The following is a 14,502-nucleotide window of genomic DNA, read 5'->3' as shown; positions in this document are numbered from 1 at the left end:
CAACTACTACTACTGTTGCATAAATTATAGATAGAGTTACTTTGTATTATATATTTTGTAACTAAAATTATTGGAACCATGCTTAACTGAGTAATTATATTTATGGTATACCTATGTAATCTCATATTAATATGTAATAGAGTTTAAATTTGCTTTTGCCCGCGGCTTCACCCGCGTGAAATTTCGTTTGTCACAGATCGTCATAAATTACAGCCTATAATAATATGTTAATAAAGGTTATAAACAATAATAGTGTAAAGTTTCATCAAAATCAGTTCTGCAGTTTTTGTGTGAAAGAGTAACAAACATCCAGACAACCAGACATCCAGACATCTAAACTTTCGCATTTATAATATTAGTAGGATACTATTTATCTATGTGATCGTCTGTAAAAAAAAATGAAAAAGACTGTCACTCTATTGATATTCCCAATACATTGGCATATAAACAAAACCAGTAAAAGTTTTTTCTACTTATAAAAAAAGTTAAGCAACGATTCACCCAGTGCTCTACCTTCACGAACTCTGTGTATCCCGACCGGAATAAGCTCATGCGTCACCACTTCAAGCTGTGCCCTTGTTAGCCCATAAGTCTGCCAGTCACCGCGGCAGTGTGTCGCGTGACTGAATAGCACAAGTCGCGCCGGGTGCAAAACATATGCGATAATGTCAAACATGCGTTTTTATTGTACATTATGAGGGTCTTTTGCAATAAACGACTTTGTGTTACCATTTTACTGACCCTAATGTACTTAAGGGTGTCGTCAAGATTTATATTTAGCTGTAGAAAAGATTTGTACCTAGTTATGATTGCTTTCAAAAGTCAAAGTCAAAGTCAAAATTTCTTTATTTGTTTAGACTAATAAATAGTTCCTACAAATCGTCATTTTGCTCTTAAGGAGCCTCTACATGTCTCAAATCTTTTTACCCTACCAGCGCTTCGAGACCAACATTTGGCAAGTGCTGAGAAGAAGCGCCGCAACAAACTCAGTCACCACTGTCTGCCGGTTAATATAAATAAATAGAAATAGCAGTAGTAGGTACATTTTAAAACGCTTTTTTACATACATCAGTGCTGTATTAATTCCGATTGTTAGGTAAAGTCTTTTCAAAGAAAAATTTAACAGGAAAAAGGTTTTATTAAAGAGAAAAAAAAGCTAACAACATAATATTTCTGAACATTATTCAAATCTAATTAAATCCTGTTCTCATTAGTGAAGTTGAACAAAGGCCGTTCCAATTAGCGAAACAAACTTCAATTGGCTCGAAAGAAAATATTATGATCCAAAATCATTCGGATTAACGACACAATAACGTGAAAATCAACGACGTTTAATCAAAATCGCAAGAACAATAGAGTAATCAGAAATAATATAATTTTCGCGTTCATTATAACTCCATCGGAGAATTACTCATGGTTGACTGCAAATGAAAAGATCACAATCGGACGATATTAGGCCGGGTGATGACTAAGCTACAGTTATTCGGAGGTAGGGTTGTCAGGTGTCCGGATTTAACCGACGGACGTGTCCGGCTAAGAGTAGGCGCACACCGTTGATTTTTAGTTGGCCGATAGTTGTGCCTGATTTTAATTTGTATGAAGAATCGGCCAAATCGAATCGGCGTAGTGTGTGCACTCCCATACATGCCCATACTGATCAACTGCCCGACTAAACTATCGGCCGATGAAAAATCAACGGTGTGCGCTTACTCTTAGGCTGAGTTGCACCATCTTACTTTAACTTTGACAAACGTCAAAAAACTCCATACCTACATAAAGTACCGGTTATTTTTATTGTAACTGTTAAAATAAGGTGGTGCAACTCAGCCTAAATATTTTCTCGTCCAGTCTATTTGTTTTTTGCTAGGCTTTTAATGTAGCTGCTGAGTCAGTAGAAAGTCGAACGCACAAGTAAAGCCATGACGCATTATTTATTATGAAATACTTTTCGGCTTTTAGAACATATCAAAGCTTTTAAAGATGTGATTAGCTATTTAAAAAGTAGATATGTTCAGTTTTTAGGGTAAAATGTTTTTTTATGCAGTAAAAGGCATGACCGCAATCGCACTTGATGTCAAGTGAGATGCATTCTACAATGGAACATATCTGCCCTGTAAGTGTCTATTCACTATCTCCTTGAAAATTCCCGGATTATAGTGTTCGGAAAAATAGAAAAAGAATAGAAAAAAAAGAAGAAAGAAAATGTCCGGCCAAATTAAACACCGCGTCCGGCTTCTGTTTTTGGACCGGGCAACCCTATCGGAGGTATTTTCTCCCTCTTCTCCGTGAATAGTCAGCGGAAGGTGGGCCTTATCTCCGGTGCCATCTAATTGCAACGTAAATAAATAGTCGATGTAACAACTTTGTATGGGTTGTTTGTATACGGGACTCTAACGTCGAGAGAGCTACAGGAGAAATACGTTACATCTGATAAGGACTTAGTTTCTCCAACACAACCTTGGATGAGATGTTTGAAATATGTAACAACATTAGGCTATTCTCTAGGAAAATTATGAAAAAGAGAAAATCGTATCCAGTCAGATTTGACCAGTGCGAGTGGAGTTTGTAGTTTAATTATTGGAGTGTCAAAGTAGTCTAATTATTTTATTCCTATAGTGAAGGTATACTTTACTCAAGAAAAGCTTTCTAATAGGACGACTCTTTAAAGCATTTGCAGTATTTTTGAGTCCATGTAACTAGCACTAGGGATGAATTCAAAATCCTTTGAAGAAATTCATTAATTTAATAGATTGATCTTCAGCTAACTATATTACAGGTACAAATCCATATTCTACCTACGCTTATTCGATTTTCGCTTCTAATACATGCCAATAGCGGATTATAAGCAACAAATTTCCTAGTCCGCAAATATTAACCGAACACATCGAGATGGTATTTATTCTTTATGAAAACCCGTGGCTGTTTTTACAAGTTTCACCGTAAAAAGGACGATGAAAGTTATGAGGGTAGGGCGACTCGTAAATAGCGCGGGGGAGAATAGGGGATGAAGGAATAATATATCAATACGAATCTTTAATATTCGCGCGCCGCTACCGTAAATCAAAACGAATGAAACTGGATAATAAATCTCCTTTTTTACTTTTCACATTAAAAAATAATTGAATGTGGCTTCTGAACGTTTTGATTGGTGTTGTAAAAATGATGTTTGAGATACGCATTTTGGAAATTCAATGATAAAATTGTAATTAATGTTTTTATAAGACACATAAATCACAAGATATAAAATGTAATTTTTGTTCAAGTCAGGCTCTTCGGCTCCAAAACCTCATGCGTTTCGTCGGGTTTGACACCTTTAACTAAATTATTTTGTATAATGTTTTTAAATGCTTTTCCATTATTTTGACTCCAGTGAAGTATGTAATAAACGCTTTTGTATGTTAATTAAATGGGTTTCATGGGAAATCTTGCGCACCTTCCCCCTTAACTTTATATCCTCAATGGCTACCATTGCATTTTATTTCCTCACATTGCATACCGATGTTGATCTAGACATAAACATTGTAGTATATTTTAGACCACCTCATGTTTAAAACCACACTCATTTTCCATCGGTATGAGCTATTCAGCGCTTGCAAGCGCGTTATTACATCCAATGCAACATTTGCTTAAATTTTGAGTACACAAGAGCGCTGGGATGGGTAATACAGATAGTATAGTAGGAATATGAAAAATCCAGTAACTTTTTACGAATTGATAGTTGGTTCTTTCTTTTTTTCAAATTAAAATTTATGTTCGCATTTGAACAAAGAGCATAAGGACACACATTAAGCGCCATTTGGTTCTTCCAGTTATTTTGTAAAAAGACATTCATTTTGATAATTTAGCTTATAATTTCAGCCTGCTAGGGAAAAGTCTATATCAGTAGTGTGGGTTAGTTCTGCTAAATAGCAGCGTAAGATTTTTACATTGATGATTCGATTTCACTTTACATGTTTCCTCATTATCATCATCATCGTGCATAGGGTAGGTACTCAGTTGTTTCAGTAACTGAAATGATGATGACACAGATTTTCTGTTAATAGAGTGGATGTGAAGTTACTGAACCTACTCCGACTACGGTCCCATGTAGAAGGGAGCTTTTATTCATACCGGTCCTGAAAGCGTTTAAATTGAAACCAATGGTGTCATTTCTCTTTAGTGGTTTCATTTTGGTTGAACTGATTCCGCTGTATAAGTAACTTCCAGTGTTAATATCTAAAAATACTTACATTATGTAAAATGCTTTTTTACTGTTTCAATATTTTTTCAGTTATTTGAAGAAGATTTTTGGTAATTATGTATAAATATTTAAACCTCGTCAAAAGAATCCATACATTTTCTTTGAGTATGTACAGTCACGGAATGAAAAGGTTCGTCAGTTTTCAAATTGATTCCTTCAACGAATCGCGAGCACATGTTACATTTTGAAACTATGTTACAGAATAATCTCGAGTTAGAGAAAATAATCTTTAACTGTTCGTCAGTAAAGTTCAAAATTATTCAGATCAAAGTTGTTTGACGATTTATCTTGTCAAGAAGATTATTATGATTGTAAACTAAAACCTTCTTGTTGGTTCAACCTGCCATTATTATTTCTATTAAATAAAAAAAACTATTGTCAATTGGTCAATGTCATCATTGCATTGCACTGATGGGACAGAAAAATAAACAAGCAAAACCTTATTCGTTAGCAAACGTCATATTTATTTTCATGTTAGCAGCACTGTTTCTTGCACTGTTATGTTGGCAGGTTTGATTCTTACAGTACCTAGTGCAAGCGAAAACCGACACTAAGGTGACGAACCTTTTCATTCTGCGACTGTACAAGTGCTGTATTAAATTGTTTCTGTTTTGTGGTTTTTCATTGGATACATTTCCAAGAAAATCTTTTCTTCTCATAGATTTAACATTATATTCTATTTTATTTTGAAGTTATTATCAAATAGTTCTACATTTGTCATTTCAACAGTGCTTCTTATAAGTTTGTCCATAATTTTGCTAAATATAGGGCTATGTTATGCACCTAAATATGCAATTCCGACCAAACTTCGCACTAGTTAAGCTCTCTCATAAAATTTGTTCAACAAAATGTTCTTGGCGGCTAAACAATAAAAATTAAGCGGTAGGCTCACTTGTTTGTAGGTAAGTGATTTTAATATTAGTAGTTTTACAAGTGACTATAATATTCACAATTCTATTAATACATTTATTGTTTACGTATTTAGATAAGAGGTTCAAACAAAAAAGTAAAATTTCGTTTCACTTACATAATGACACTGATCTTAATACTCAATCTACAATATTTCTTTGTCTTCACGGTCGTTACACTCTTGACAGTCGTCATGAATGATTTGTTGGGGGTGGGTTTTTCTTGCCAAAGAGCCAAAGCACACGACACGATGCGTTGCGGTGACGAGCCGCGCGATATATGGCAAAGTCTTTGTGATGCGGCGCCGCAACGACGCAACGACGCAACGATGGTTCTCACTTACTCTACTATAGCTACCTACTCATAGAAAAGCGCAAAATTTACAGAAAGCAATACCAGCCTTAATTGCTATATTGCAACCTAAGCATACTACGTCTTGCGCTATTATGGAAGGAGTGTAGAAACACGAAATTAAGTTGAGCTCGCGCGCACTATGCGAGAGTTGTTTTTGAGTTTTGTCTGGTGTTTGCTAACCTCCATAAAATTATTTCGTTTACCTAAACAATCCTTGCTATTTTAGTAGTAGTGCTATTTCAACTTTTTCGATGTTTTTGGTGTGACACATTTTGTGTGTGTACAGAAAGCGAAATTGATTTTCTCAATCAAAGATTTCTTCATTCAGTTTAGATGTAGGAGAGTAATTCAATATCGGTAAGTATAGGTACCCTCGAAAATAGCAGTATTTTTGGAACAAGCGCTGTGAGTAACTTAAAGCCTGGAATAGGCATTTTGACAACTCTAGCTGTTGAATACCTTTTAGCAAGAATCACTCGGCTATACCGTAAATATTGAATCATGAAAGTATTTGTAGACTACTATTATTAACTTCAATAGGTTACGTTAAAAGGCATTTTAGATTAGTACCATCTATCTTATTATATCACGGTCTGAAACTTATTTCACGTCCACAAAGCCTAAGTAAAGTCATAAATCGAATTAGGAAAGTTAATCCAGTGTATTTGTACCCCCAAATTAATGCCTTGTCCCAATTCACCGACGTTCCTCCAAGAACCTTCGATTTTGTAATAAATCCCTTTCAATATTGACGACAAGTCAGTTTATTTTCGTGGCAGTTATTACTCACCGGTCGGTTTATTTACGAGTAAAATTAAACCGCTTCTTTGATAGGGTATTCTTATCTCTTTTCTAGGAAATTGGAATTCAATCTTGTTTGATGTTATGTAAGAAAACAAGGTATTGTTGTGTTTAAGGTGAAATTATTTCAGACAAATACCTGGGCTTGAAGATTGAAAATTCCCGATTTGTTTTCGATATTAACGTACAACTATTAATTTATACAAAAGTTAGTGATGTAGCCAAGCGATCGTATAGTTTAGGTAATTGACACTATAAGCCAATAATTGACTAAAACTCAATTTCTTTGAAAGTTTTCAGGGCTAGAATTTCAGCCCTGAAAACTGAGTAAGTTTGTTATAAAATTATTTTTTGACTATTTTATCTATTTTACTAGTGAGGTTATCACTTCCTTTTGCTAAGCAAAACCTATAAAAGAGTCTAGTTTTAACAGTGAAAAATAAGTTTAATAGATAGTGGTGTCAACCAGTTTGTGCAAAAAGACTGCGTTATACCTACATTTATACAATATAGTCTGCTGCATAAAAATAATCTTACCTACTTGCTTAAGATAAAATAAATAATACTAGTTACCTACTAACTCAAAGTCATCAAAGTCTCGTTAACTTCGTTTGGAAACCCTGACTCAGTTATTTCTAGAAACCGAAACTGTCTGCCATCGAAGTATAACTTAGAGTTGAACCTCATTTTATTGCCCTCACATTTTCAGAGACAGACGACCGCTTCGTATTTTATTATTAGAACTGGAGATTGGTCGACAAAGAATAAATTTCCAGTTGGAATATTAGAGAAGTTTCACAATAGTCCCCTCTTGCAAACTCGAGTTCCAAATACCGTTATTCAAATTTAACTTTTGATAAGATACTCGTATTGAATAGATTCAAGCTGCGTTGCCAACTTAACGGTGGCAATGAAGTTGATCTTGTTTACATCTTAAGGTGACACTCCTGATATGAGTGTCACCTTCATAATAAGATGTAAATATCGCTTTTAAAAAGAAAACTACTACAATAGAAAAAGGTAGAAATGTTTTATACCTAAGACGCTGAACCATTTTTATGAATGTTAATATAGATAGATAAAGATGGGACTGATATAAGAAGAAAATAGGCAGAAAATCCAACGTACCTACTTGTAGGTAACTCTATCTGAAAACGGGTGAAACAGGGGATTAAAGTTTGTATAGAGACCCCAGTTATATCGATATGAATACTCATTTTATGCGTTTTTGATAGGGGGATATGTGGGCGATAAAGATATATTTTATAATGCATAATGCCAAAAAGTGCCATAACATAACGCATTTGTAATAAATATACCACATTTTTAAGGTCATAATACCATACCCAGGCATGACTTTGAAAGGGGAACTTAAAGCGCTTTCCAAGGGCACTCAAGGGTTTGTGAAATCCCCAAAAACGCTACAGACTATCATTCCACTCGCAAATTGTCCCGCAAATGCCTCATGCCTCAATTTATTGCCTCGCACTATGTCCCCCTGAAGTTTATTTTCAAACCGCCAGAACTTAAAGCCCTTTCGCGTTATTGCTTTTTTCTAAGGGACGACTCATGGCCCCCAGGAGTATCGAAAACACATCTGTAAATTGAAATGGAAAAGGGTCGAAAACTCGTAAGGGTAATAACTATAAGTTTGCGTTTCTAGGTGGGACTGGTCCGAATACCATCCGATATTAGGTAGGTTCACCTATCTCCCCCAATCGGGTCCAATGGATTTTTAGATTTGTAAGATTGCTAAGCGCGGCTCTGGTTCGATATTCAGAGTTCAATATGCCTAGGATGCGCTACGATAAGCATTTATCACGCCGTGATTGTACGCGATAAGCCTATACATTTGTCGTCTAAAATCATCGATATTATTTTATCACGGCGCACATCTAAGCCGGGCTAGAGATGCTTCTTTTGCATCGGTTTTTACGAGTCGATCTTGTACAAAAGAAAATACCTACTTATTTTATTCCAATTTGATCGTGAAATAATAAAGAAATCAGTTTGGTTTTAAAATATTCTGGAAATAAACTAAATAAGTATAAGATATTTTATGATAAGACTGTTTTCTTTGAAATGGGATACTTACAATAAGAACTTTATTAAAACAATTTTGTATAAAGTCCTTTTAAAGAAAACTTGGACTAAATCTTCTTCAATACTAATTTCAAAAATAATAATATTATCATTCCATTGAAATGTTGTGAAACTGTTGACACGTTCCTACAATGAAATTCTATTATGATGAATGATACTATTCATTACACAGTCACTCACACTCACAAAGCAATTAGACTTAGAAGGTTTTCTATTAAATAATTTATAAACTATCTATCTACGTTAAGAACTTCCTTCAGGATCACGACCCTCTCTAATTGACCAAGGCATATCGTCCATTTGCGACGACACTGTGATATATCAAAAACAGTGGTTTTACAGAAATCGACTTTTTAACTTTTGAATGACCATAACTCTTAAAAGAAGGTTAGGATTACCTAATTGTGTATGAAACGTTTAAAGATTAACTATTAATGAATTTAAATATTTATAGTAAGACATAACTTTGCGTCTAAATTGATGAAATTAAAGCGATTGAAAAAAAAAGAGACAACTTATCACGTTGTTCTAGTAAAAAATAATATTTTGAAGATGGTAAGTTCAGTTGTCACGTTGAAGATGATGTAAAAAAATATATTTATATAAGTCATTATTTAGATAACACGTTGATCTTGAAAATTTTTATTTTATTTTAATAACATTACAATCAGTAAAAATGAGGTAATTTTTGGAACAGGCGAATATTTCGCTTTGCCATGTTAAATTGCACTTATAAAAATATTATCTAAGTAGACAGACAGTTGTAATTTTGCTTGTTGTGTCTGTAAAAACAGACAGTCGTATAAGTATGTTTTATTTGCACTGTATTTCTAGTATTTGAACTATTCTTCAAAACGAATGTATGTTTATCAGTCTACATCTACTCATATTAGTTCCGACGTTATTGTAGCTCAAAGAGACCCTTTCACAGCGCTCGCATAGCGCTGTTAGTCATGTTGTCGGATTAGGTTGTGGAATTCCTTCAGGCAGTGCATCGCCACAAATGTTAACCTTTGCTTTTTTGCATTGCTAGTCCCCATCTGTAATGATATCTGGAGTTTAGTATTACTGTTTAGCGTATACAACGTGACAAGTAGATATACCATTCAATTTCAATAACATGTATTCTGCAATAACAGAACATCAACAAATGACCTACAACATATTTCTAATATAGGAAAAATTTTCATCATCTACAACGTTACTAGTTAAGATGTCCCGATGATACTTCGATTTTCTTACAAGAATAACGTGACATATAAATAATTTATCTTTTACTTTGCTTTTTGTTTTAGAAGAACACTGTGATAAGTATGACGTGCCACATTGTCGAATAAAATAAAAATATTTTAAAAACTTACCTTTGTCATCAATACCGCGGTATCCTCTAGATGTCACGTTTTTCTTAAAAACGAAGAGCACCTCACATCTCAAAGCGCAGGTGGCAACTGAACTGTCACAGTGTCGAAGCCAACTAGATCGCCGAACGAGCCAGCGCTATAACGTAATATTTTGTCTCTTTCTCTCATAGTATTGTTGTTTTTGGAGTAACAAATACCCTGTTTTTGGAGATAATAGAACGCAAGATCGCGGTTAAGAATTTCGGTAAAACAAAAAATCGTATATGTCGAGATGTCACAGTGTCGTCGCAAATGGGCGATATGGGGGTATTACCTACACTCCCCACACTGGTCAGACGAATTAGTAGAGCCTTTACATAAGAAGTACCTACGTGTCCCCTTGTAAAACATTTTAGAAAATGAAATAATAAATCTTCGTGCATATTAAATGATTAGCTTTAATTAAAGACACTGAAACAACTTGATCATTGAAATACCTACCATATTCATACTTTAAAAAAACGCAGCGTGGGACGTCCACCCATAAGGTGGACCGACAACCTGATAAAGGTAGCAGGACGGCGCTGGATGCAGGCCGCTACCAACCGTGCGATGTGGAAGTCATTGAGGGAGGCCTATGTTCAGCAGTGGCCGTCCTGTGGCTTAAATGATGATGATGATGACTCGTACTTTAGTTCTTTGTGATTTACCCTACTGTATTCATGTATCCACTGTGATACATCGTGTGACACATCCGATAACTGACGCAAAAGGCATTTCATTTCAGCGACCCGTGTCAACCAACATGGCAACTCTCGCTTTATTAAATGCAGTTTATCGTTCACAAAATACTGGCGAACATTTGCACAAAGAGACAGGGTTAAACACTCAATTGATGGAAGTAAATAACAACCTGATTGAAGAGAGTTGGGAAATAGTGGGTTAATTGAAAAATGTGAAGCAGTTTCTACAGACATTCAGTCATTTAAACGAGTCTTAGGCTGAGTTGCACCAACTTGTTTTTACCGTAACTATAACATTAACCGGTGCTTTTTGTATGGAGTTTGACAGATTTTTGACGTTTGTTAAAGTTAGAATAGATTGGTGCAACTCAGCCTTATAAACTTCAAAATTAAGAGAAAAGCGGTTCTTATTATTGGAGATTAGTAAATAGTCTCAAAATTAATTATTTAAGTACTAAACATTGTTGTAAAAACTTTTTTACAAGTCAATGTTTTAAAACACGGTCACACATTGCAAAATGACAGTTGGTTGATCCAATATTCATTTTTTTTTCAGGCACACGGGTAGTAAAGCGATAAAGCACTTCACTTTGCATCTTAACAGGGAAAAACACATAGTAAATTAATATTCATTGTACAGTTGATTGCAATAGCAACTGAAGCGCCAGCCGATTGGGTATTCATTCGATCATCAATATTCGTTCATTGCGCACTTAATTTACATTGTCAAAACATTTAAAAGAATGAAAATACAACGTTCCATGTGGATAAACCCTTTTCGTGTTTGCCAATGAATTTTCGAAGGCGAATTTGCATTTTGTTAAGTTTTATTCTGGCGTTTCTGCCTGCGGTTTCGTTTATAGAATTGGCAATCCAACTGTGACTAATTGATGTAACAGGGATGAAATTAAATGAGCATACTTTAAAGTATGGTCAGCTAGTGATGTTTATGGTTTTTTTTATCAAAAATATTAAATGTTCATAAAAATCACCCAAATTATCCAATACATAATGTACCAGTATACCTACTACACTCTAAGTAAAAAAGCCAAGTTCTAGTAACGCACCGTGTGTATATTTAACCACTTGGAGCCACTTTTGATCCCCTCATAACTCAAGAAAAAAGTACGTACTTAGTTTTAAACTAGAGGCCAAAATTTCCAAAATTTCCATGGATATAAATTTTGTTATTGTTCGAAAAATCTTACCTTTTCATTTTTGATAGATGTCTCAAATTGTCTACATTTTTCTATCAATGAACTCCGAAAATTTATCGAACCGGTTGCGTATGGGGAATTCTTTCAAAGAAATTCCTTTTCGAAAAGCTGTGTTATTTCGGCGACTTTTTGCTTTACCCCGATGCAACCTTTCGGATGTCGCACGAAGAATGCGTTAGCCCCGCTCCGTTTTGTTTTGTCGAGGGTTAATGGTCGCGTGAGCCAGAAATGTAAGGCAGTTTCGTGAATAGTGTAGCTCCAGATTTGCTAAATGTTTGACAAGGTTTAAAAGATTCGTGCTGATTGTTTTGCTGGAGTAAATAAAGTTTTTTACTACCTACTAAATTAGTGTTAAAAATCTAGACTCATGTCCTACTAAGGTATCTACTAGGTACTCATATTAGAATATAAAGATTCATCTTGCGTTAACAACTGGTAAAGTAACGTTTTGTAGCCTTGATATGCCACTTTGCCGTTGAAATTCAAGTAGGCAACTATTTCTTATTATTCGTACTAGCTTGAATGTAACAAGGATGTGTAATTCAGTTATACAACATAATTTTCTATCAACGTTTGAATAAAAACCCTATATTTGTGGATCTCAAACGAGAAAACTGCAATCCTACAAGTAATGGCTACAATCTTTAAGAGCAGCGTTCTATTCCACAAAATGGCTCAAACTCGGCAACAAAAAATTATATTTCCAGATTCCTAATATAGTATTTCAGGGTCCTATCTATCCCTATTACCTTAGTACTTTGCCTAGCTAACCACCAAATCCGTCCAGTACAGCACTAGCCACCGGTCTTCCCGGCCAATATGAGCAAAAATCAATTTTGTCCGCTCGTGGTTGAATGAGCCTTTTGTGTGACGTGAAAGGTTATCGCTGTTCGTTTTCACGGCTCACTAGAGGGCGGGGTGGTCGTGAGGATGACATTGTTCTAACTAGCCGGCGCTATTTCAGTGGCAATTATTGTACGACTCGCAACGGATTTATGCTCGAACGGGATAGATATTATTAGACAAACTATTTTTGGATTGCATTGGCCTCTCACTATAGGCCTTATACAGAAGCTCAAAGTTGCACAGCGTGCTATGGAGAGGGCTATGCTCGGTGTTTCTTTACAAGATCGAATCAGAAATGAGGAGATCCGTAAACGAACTAAAGTCGCTGACATAGCCCGACGGATTAGCAAGCTGAAGTGGCAGTGGGCAGGGCACATAGTACGCAGAACTGACGGCCGATGGGGCAGTAAGGTTCTGGAATGGAGGCCGCGTACCGGAAAACGCAGCGTGGGACGTCCACCCACAATGTGGACCGACGACCTGATAAAGGTAGCAAGAAGGCGCTGGATGCAGGCCGCTACCAACCTTGCGATGTGGAAGCCATTGGGGGATGTGTTCAGCAGTGGACGTCCTGTGGCGGAAATGATGATGATGATAATGATGATTTTTGGATTATAAACCACTGGTGCATGTAATAATAAACGAGCAAATTATTATTAATTAATCGCTAAGACTATTTTAGGCAGCTCGATACAGGAAAATGATAGTAGAACGAACACGAAAATGGTCAAAGGTATCGTCAAAAAGTCTGATCTCACATTTGACCTTTTCTCTCTTATAGCTTCGTTAAATAAATACTTAACCAATGACCGATCCGTTTCTGTATAAGTTTTTATCTTAGATCTTGGCTAATAAAAGTATCAGTGATAGGAACGAGAGGTGACATAAGTCACCGACCAATATAACCAATGCAAAAATATTGAAAAAATCCGCCTCTACCCTGCGATAAAACTATCAACCCCACAAATGTTACTCCACAAATCATCCCATTCGTAATGACGGTAGTTAGAAAACTAATTCTTGACCTTTTTACCCGACTTCGCACAAAGGCCCTTCGGACCCTCCAAAACCTTTGTGCACATGTGCGTTGACATTTACGAGAATTATTACACTTCATTATGGCCTCTGAGGCAAGGATTTCCAATTCAAATGTTTCCCGGATTATGAGTTAAGGTCCCGCGCCCAAAAGGCCCTAATTTTAGACGCCATATTTCTTGGAAAAATACCTATGAGTTCAGATGGCAAAGCAATTTTAGAATACGATTGTGAGATTGTCCAGAGACAAGGATAGATATCTATCCATAAAATTTTAGTTCTTTAATAGATTTTTATATGCTTACAGCAGCCTTTCTAGGCCACTTACGTGGCCTAAATATTCATTGTGTCTACAGACTTTTTTAAATTTGTTGGTTCCATTTTAGACAGTGCAATGCTAAACCACACTTGACCAATCACAATGTGATTATTAGACATGAAACTGTAAAGCTTATTAACTTGACACTGGTCTCTTGGGAAGGTTGAGATTTATTTGTAGACAACAAAAGCGCTTAGGAAAGGGTTAAATCTTAATGCAGTAAAATTCAAAGTCACAAACAAATAAAAATTTAATAAAACATTATCAGAAATACGATATCAAATTCAGGGGTGTCAAAACGTTCAGCAAACATGCAAAACGTAAAACTTGACTATCGCGCTCTTCGTTTTAAAACCAAAAATAAAGGTGCGCGCAAATTCATGTTTCCCATTTAGACCACACTTGTGATTTTAATGAAATTTCTCTACCGGAGCTTTTTGACATGTGAGAGGATTTCACCCGGATTTTTGGCGAAAACTTGCCATCTACGACGGCGAATGCAATTTGCTTAGTTGTAACCTCTTTACCTCGCCTAACTGTCGAGGGAGGGAGGTTTCCTCCCGGGATTTCTCATTTCAAGCTCAATTTGGAAATT

Source organism: Ostrinia furnacalis, unplaced genomic scaffold, assembly GCF_004193835.3.
Source record: "Ostrinia furnacalis isolate ACB-3 unplaced genomic scaffold, ASM419383v2 OfSCF2357, whole genome shotgun sequence".
NCBI classification, from domain to species: Eukaryota; Metazoa; Arthropoda; class Insecta; order Lepidoptera; family Crambidae; genus Ostrinia; species Ostrinia furnacalis.
This window is presented reverse-complemented; position numbering follows the sequence as displayed.